Raw genomic sequence first — 8,097 nt, forward strand, 5'->3', positions numbered from 1 at the left:
TGAAACAGTCGATTAAACCTGGTTTCGATCAGTATTTTAGAGGATAACGCAAGATAAGTCTGGGATAGGTCTGGGATTTGACCTCATCAGACTCATACTTTCGCGTTTTTCACATACTTGTTGAACAGATCCTGGGGTTTTTCTGGTTTGGATCACGTAGTAGTGTGGTACCACACTGAAACAGTCCATTAAACCTGCTTGCGATCAATATTTTAGAGGATAACGCATGTTAGGTCTGGGTTAGGTCTAGGATTTGCCCTCATCAGGCTCATTCTTTCGCATATTTCTCAAACTTGATGGCTAGATCCTGGGCTTTTTCTGGATTGCATCACGTAGTAATGTAGTACCACACTGAAACATTCAATTAATCCTGGTCTTGATAAATATTTTAGAGGATAACGCATGTTAGGTCTGGGTTAGGTCTAGGATTTGCCCTCATCAGGCTCATTCTTTCGCATATTTCTCATACTTCATGGCTAGATCCTTTGCTTTTTCTGGATTGTATCACGTAGTAATGAAGTACAACACTGAAACAGTCAATTAAACCAGGTTTCCATCAATATCTTAGAGGACAACGCAAGTTAGGTCTGGGATAGGTCTTGGACTTGCCCTCACCAGGCTCATACTTTCGCGTTTTTCACATACTTGTTGAACAGATCCTGGGTTTTTTCTGGTTTGGATCACGTAGTAGTGTGGTACCACACTGAAACAGTCCATTAAACCTGGTTTGGATCAATATTTTAGAGGATAACGCATGTTAGGTCTAGGTTAGGTCTGGGATTTTCACTCATCAGACTCATACTTTCGCATTCTTCACATACTTGTTGAACGGATCCTGGGTTTTTTCTGGATTGGATCACGTAGTAATGTGGGTCCACACTGAAACAATCAATTAAACCTGGTCTTGATAAATATTTTAGAGGATAACGCATGTTAGGTCTGGGATAGGTCTGGAATTTGACCTCATCAGACTCATACTTTCGCACACTTCACATACCCGTTGAACAGATCCTGGGTTATTTTCTGGTTTGGATCACATAGTAATGTGGTACCACACTGATACAGTCGATTAAACCAGGTTTCGATCAATATTTTAGAGTATAACTCATGTTAGGTCTAGGTTAGGCCTGGGATTTTCATTTATCAGACTCATACTTTCGCATTCTTCACATTCTTGTTGAACTGATCCTGGGTTTTTTCTGGTTTGGATCAGGTAGGAATGTGGTACTACACTGAAACAGTCGATTAAACCTGGTTTCGATCAATATTTTAGATGATAACGCAAGTTATGTCTGGGATAGGTCTGGGATTTGCCCTCATCAGACTGATACTTTCGCATTCTTCACATACTTGTTGAACGGATCCTGGGTTTTTTCTGGTTTGGATCACGTAGTAATGTGGTACCACACTGAAACAGTTGATTAAACCTGGTTTCGATCAGTATTTTAGAGGATAACGCAAGATAAGTCTGGGATAGGTCTGGGATTTGACCTCATCAGACTCATACTTTCGCGTTTTTCACATACTTGTTGAACAGATCCTGGGTTTTTTCTGGTTTGGATCACGTAGTAGTGTGGTACCACACTGAAACAGTCCATTAAACCTGCTTGCGATCAATATTTTAGAGGATAACGCATGTTAGGTCTGGGTTAGGTCTAGGATTTGCCCTCATCAGGCTCATTCTTTCGCATATTTCTCAAACTTGATGGCTAGATCCTGGGCTTTTTCTGGATTGCATCACGTAGTAATGTGGTACCACACTGAAACATTCAATTAAACCTGGTCTTGATAAATATTTTAGAGGATAACGCATGTTAGGTCTTGGTTAGGTCTAGGATTTGCCCTCATCAGGCTCATACTTTCGCATATTTCTCATACGTCATGGCTAGATCCTTTGCTTTTTCTGGATTGTATCACGTAGTAATGAAGTACAACACTGAAACAGTCAATTAAACCTGGTTTCCATCAATATCTTAGAGCACAACGCAAGTTAGGTCTGGGATAGGTCTGGGATTTGCCCACATCAGGCTCATACTTTCGCGTTTTTCACATACTCGTTGAACAGATCCTGGGTTATTTTCTGGTTTGGATCGCATAGTAATGTGGTACCACACTGAAACAGTCGATTAAACCAGGTTTCGATCAATATTTTAGAGGATAACGCATGTTAGGTCTAGGTTAGGTCTGGGATTTTCACTCATCAGACTCATACTTTCGCATTCTTCACATACTTGTTGAACGGATCCTGGGTTTTTTCTGGTTTGGATCACGTAGTAATGTGGGTCCACACTGAAACAATCAATTAAACCTGGTCTTGATAAATATTTTAGAGGATAATGCATGTTAGGTCTGGGATAGGTCTGGGATTTGCCCTCATCAGAATCATACTTTCGCACACTTCACATACTCGTTGAACAGATTCTGGGTTTTTTCTGGTTTGGATCACGTAGTAATGTGGTACCACACTGAAACAGTCGATTAAACCTGGTTTCGATCAATATTTTAGAGGATAACGCATGTTAGGACTAGGTTAGGCCTGGGATTTTCACTCATCAGGCTCATACTTTTTTTTTTTTTTTTTTTTTTGTCGTGGGGATAATCTTCGAAAGACTCCCCCCCACCTCCTTGAGGAGAGGTGGGAGGGGTGTGTGGGATTCCCCGCGCCCGTACAACGACAGGCGCGGGACCTACCCACTAAAAACCCCACGGTGACACTTCGGCACGCTTTGGGAGGATACCGGGAATCGCTCGAAGCATTCTTCCGGTATCCTCCCCGTGCCCGCGCTTCCGCGCCCATCCCCCGGGGGGACAATCGTTCCCCCCAGTAGACACACTGCCTCATAGCGGCGGGACGGGGCCACTCCGTCCCGCTGCTATCCGTCCCGGGGCCGCGTTTAGTGGCGGCTGCGAGCCCCAACTCGCAACCGCCCGCGACCCCATTTCCACCCCTCGGCGGCCGGGCGTTCATGGCCGCACCAGACCGCCGAGGGTGCCTCCCCTTGCGTCGGACCGGTAGGGGGAGGCACTCCTACGCCCAACCGGTCCGACCCGGCGCCGCCTGGCGGGAGGAGGGTCCCCTCAGTACCCCCCTCCCAGCCTAGGTCATCCGCCACGCCGAGGCGGCCGCCCGCGACGCCTCGCGGCCGGGCGACCACCTCGGGCCACCGCACGGGCGCGAGCTTCAGCACGCCGCTGAAGCTCGCGCTCCCTCCCCGCGGCCTCCTTCTGCAACATTACGTTCTCGCAGAAGGAGGCCACGGCCCTCCACTTCTCCTCGCTGCCGAGCATGGCGCGCACCACGCCCGGCAGCGAGACATCCCGCCCGACGACGCCGACCAGGACACGGCGCTCCCCCTCCCACGCGGGGCATACCTCCAGGGTATGATCCGCCGTGTCCTGCTCAGCGTCGCAGTGGCAGCAACGCGCCGTCGGCTCCTTCCCTATCCGGCACAGGTATCTTCCGAAGCTGCCATGCCCGGAATATACCTGTGCCAGCCGGTAGGTGAGGCTGCCATGGCCTCTGTCCAGCCACTCCTTCAGGAGTGGCCGAACAGCCCCGACAGTCCGGTGCCCCGCGGTTGGCAGAGCCAGCCGCTCCTGCCACGCGAGCAACACGGACTGCCGGGCCTGGCGCTTCAAATCGCCCCAAGCAGGTTCCTGCCCGCCCGGGACCGCCCCCACCCCCGCGCGACGGTCGACGCGGTGCCGGTACATCACCGCGTGCGACCGCGCGAGCAGGTCCATGGGCGGCATCCCCGCTAGAACCGTCGCCGCCTCATGTGACATGGTCCGATACCCACGGACGACCCTGAGCGCCATGCGCCTCTGCACCCGACGCAGCATAGTCATGCTGCGCCGGGAGGCAGCCAGGTCGTCCGCCCAGACGGGGGCCCCGTATAGGGCCACCGACTGGACCATTGCCACATAGAGGCGACGAACTCGGCCCGCCGGGCCCCCCAGGTTGGGCAGGATCCGGCCCAGAGCCGCAACCATCCTTTCCAACCGGGGGACCAGGCAGCGGAAATGCTTCTCGAAACGCCAGTGGCTATCGAGGATCAGCCCCAGATACCTGATCTGGGGCTTCACCTCGATGTCAGCCCCACCCACCCGAATCAGAGGGGGTGGCGGATCCTGCCGAGGTGAATGAAACGCAATCACCTCGGTCTTATGGACCGCCACCGTCATCCCCATCCCCCTGATCCGGTCGACGACGCGTTGCGACCCGTCCTCCGCGCGACGCATGGCCCTCCCCCAGTGCGCCCCGACGGCCAGCACCAGTGTGTCATCCGCATAACACACCGTGCTGACGCCGTCGGGGAGGCCGGCCCGCAACACCGAGTCGTACGCGATGTTCCACAGGAGTGGCCCGAGGACCGACCCCTGCGGAACACCGCAGTACACCTCCCTCCGCATATCACCATCCCGGCCCGGATACTCGATCCACCTGCCGCGGAGATAATCCCCGACGACCGCCCTGAGACAAGGGGGGACTCGATGATATTCGAGCCCCCTCCTTATCTCTTCCCAGGGGAGGGTGTTAAAGGCATTGGCAATATCCAAGGATATTGCCAATGCCACCCCTCCCCGGGAGACGGCCGCCTCCGAGAGGGCCCTCATACGACCTATCGCGTCGATAGTCGATCGGCCCCCCCGGAAACCGAATTGGCAGTCGGCCAAACCGGGATCACCCCGCGACAGGTGCTCGACGAGGCGGGCAGCAATCACACGCTCGAAGAGCTTGCCCACCTCGTCGAGGAGACAAATGGGCCGGTATGCGGAGGGAGACTCCGCGGGCCGACCCTCCTTCCGGAGGAGGACCATCCTCGCCACCTTCCAACTGGGGGGGAATCGCCCGTCCCTCAGGCAGCGGTCGAACAACCGCCTGAGGTCGGCCCCAAGGACGCCCTGGGTCAAGACCCAAACCCGGCCGGGCACACCATCCGGACCCGGGGCCGTGTTACGAACCCCGAGCCGTCTGATGGCCGCTGCCAGCTCCTCCTGCGTGACCCCCAGCTCGGCCGTCCACTCCACTGGGACAGCCGCCGCCGCCGGAGGACGCGGTCCCCTCTCCCCAATTGGGAAGAGTGTATTGACCACGTCCTCCAGCAGCCGGGGGTCAAGACCCTCGGTGACGGGGGGCGCCCACGGGCGGAGCTTATTCAGCACCACCTTATATGGGCGCCCCCATGGATCGTCATCAAGGGTCTGGAGGAGCTCCTTCCATGCCTGGGTCTTGGCCCGTTTGATGGCGACCTGCAGAGCAACCCGCGCCACGCGGTATGCTCCATACAGGTCATCAGCTGCCCTCGCTCGCGCCACGCCGTCGCCTGTACGTTGACGACGGCGCGCGCGGGTGTACTGGCGTCGGGCGCGGACAGTCGCGACTCGCAACTCCGCGATCGCGTCCGACCACCAGTACACCGCCCGGCGAGGAGAAGCCCGCCCGACCCGAGGCATCGCCGCGTCGCAAATACCCGCGACCAATGCTCCGAGCCGGGCGACCTCCTCCTCTATGCTCGGCAACTCGGCCGCTCCCTGCGGCCAAGTTGCAGCGAGGGCAGCTGCCATCAGGGCGTCCTTGTCCAGGCGCCGAAGCGCCCAGCGGCGTGGTGGTGGGGTGCCACGCAGGCGGCCGTGTCGGGATGCACTCGCGGCGGCAGAGACCTCCATCCGGATGTACCGGTGATCGGAGAGTGTCTCTGCTCCCGCGACCACGTGCCAACCCGATACCATGCGCACGGCGTTGGGGGTCGCGAATCCAACATCCACGATGGACCCCCCATATCGCCGCACGCATGTGTGCTCCGACCCCCGGTTCAATACTCGGAGGTCGAGCCCCGCCGCCCAATCGCCCAGGATCCCGCCGCGAACGGAGGTCCTGGGGGATCCCCAAGCCACCGACTTGGCATTAAAATCCCCCAGGACCAGCACCGGCCGGGCCGCGTAGCGCTGCACGCATGCCGCGACCTCGGCCAAGTACAGCTCGAACGCAGCGTGACCGCTACGGGGCGAAATGTAGCACCCCACCACAGCGACTCCCCCCCAGTCCACGGCGACGAATCCCCGACCGCGCTCCAACAAGGAGAACGGTGGGGACCCGTCGCCCCCTCCCCATACCGTCGCCACCAAGCCGTCCGCGTCGCCCACCCAATGAGGGTGATCAGGGACGCGGTACGGCTCGGCGGCGACCGCCAGGCCAACCCCCCACTCCGCGAGGACTTGGGACATCAAGTCCTGTGCCGCGCGGCAGTGGTTGAGGTTGGCCTGGAGGAGGAGGCGGGGCGGCATTAATTAATGGCCGCGCCAGCCTCCTCCCGGCCGTCCGTCCCCGTAGCACCGTCCACCTCCATGGAGGACGATGCCACCGCCCTCGGCACCGGAGCCGGTGCAGCCCGCCTCTTCCTCTCCTTCCGGGAGGGGGGGGAGCACTTCTTGCTCCCCACCCTGTGATCGGCTGGCCTCCCCATGTCCGCACACAGCGGGCAGTGGGGGGCCACCGAGCACTGGTTCGCACGGTGCTCTTTGGCACCGCAGCGGTAACACTGACCGCTGCGGTCCACCGGCGAGGTGCACCACTGCCTCACGTGCCCCAATTCGAGGCAGCGGTGACACTGGAGCGGGCGCGGCGCGAGGATTTCCACTCGCGCCGAAACCCACCCCACCAACACCCTCCCGGATTCCGCCACCTTACGGGCGGCGGACAGGGGGCACCGGGCCCACACCGACCCGAGGCCGGAGGGCGACCTGCGGATCTCTCCGATCCGCAGGTCCTCCACAGGACAGTCCCCCGCCCTCGCAAGGGCACGGGACACATCCTGTGCGCTGACCGAGTCGTCCAGCCCACAAACGCGCATCTCCGTGCACTTCGTGGGTCGGGCGACCCGGACACCTCGCTCGCCCAGCTGCTCCCGGAGCCTCTGGGCGAGACGATCCGCCTTCGCGCCGCCTTCTGCACCGGGGATCTCCAGCAAGAGACCCCCGGTCACGGCCCTCTTCGCCCTCACGGAGGCGATGCCCAGCTCTTCCAGGGAGATATTCTCCCTGGCGAGCCGCATCGCCTCCGCGAGGGTCAGGTCGCCCCCCTGCGCAACGGTCAGCGTCACCGCTGCCGTTTTTGGGGGACGACCTGGTCGTGCCTTCCCGACCTTCGCGGCCTTTACCTTGGCCGCCGGCGGCGGAGGCGGAGGCTGCGGTTGCGAGGCCTTCCTCGCAGCCCGCTTCGCCTTCCGCCCCACCACCTCACTCCACGCCACCCCCCCTTGGGAGGGTGCTGTGGAGGACGCGACCACCGCGACCACGGGTACACCACCCCGCTTGGGGGTCGCGACCCGGGGCCCTGGTGCCGCAACGCTGGGCGGAGCCTTCACTCCGCCCTTCTTTGCCTTCCCCGACTGTACCGGAACAGGTCGGGGAGGCACCGCCTTCCTGCTGACCGCTCTTCCGGCGAGGAGCTCCTCCCGGAAGGCGGCCAGCTTGCCATCAATCATGTCCCCAATTCTCCTCAGAAGATCGTCTTCTGAGGAGGACGGGGACTTCTTCACGGGCGGAGTGCGGGTGGAGGGGCCCGCGGTGCCCCGCACCACTGCCGCCGCGCTCCGCTTATTTACCTCCGCCGAGGGACCTCCTCCTCCCCTGTCGCTCCTCCTCCAACAGGAGCTGCAGACGGGCGTTCCGCCCTCTGAGCTCCCGCGCCGCCTCCCTCATTTCTTCCGCCGCGGCCTTCAGGGCCTCCGCGCCACCGCTTTTCTGCCCCTTAAAGGCGCAGGCAGCGGCGACTTTCTCCACCCGCCTCAGGGACGAGGAGATCCTCTCCGATATCTCCTCGGTCACCTCGTCCCTGAGGCAACTCAGCCTCACCGACGGGCTCATCGCCCCGCCCACCTCGACGACGGCCTGCCCCGTCTTCATCCTCTTAGAGCCTATGTGGCTCGTGCTGGAGGAGAAGGACGAGACCGACGCCGTCTCGTCGTCCTCCTCCACCCTCCACGAAGCCGGACCTGGCGCTGAGTGGGGCGCGAGCGCAGCCACCCTAACCCCAACCCCGTCTCCGTCCTCCCCAACCGACAAAACCCGCCCCATCCCCATTTTATTTTCTGT

The sequence above is a fragment of the Colletes latitarsis genome, unplaced genomic scaffold (genome assembly GCF_051014445.1).
Source record: "Colletes latitarsis isolate SP2378_abdomen unplaced genomic scaffold, iyColLati1 scaffold0002, whole genome shotgun sequence".
Taxonomy (NCBI): Eukaryota; Metazoa; Arthropoda; class Insecta; order Hymenoptera; family Colletidae; genus Colletes; species Colletes latitarsis.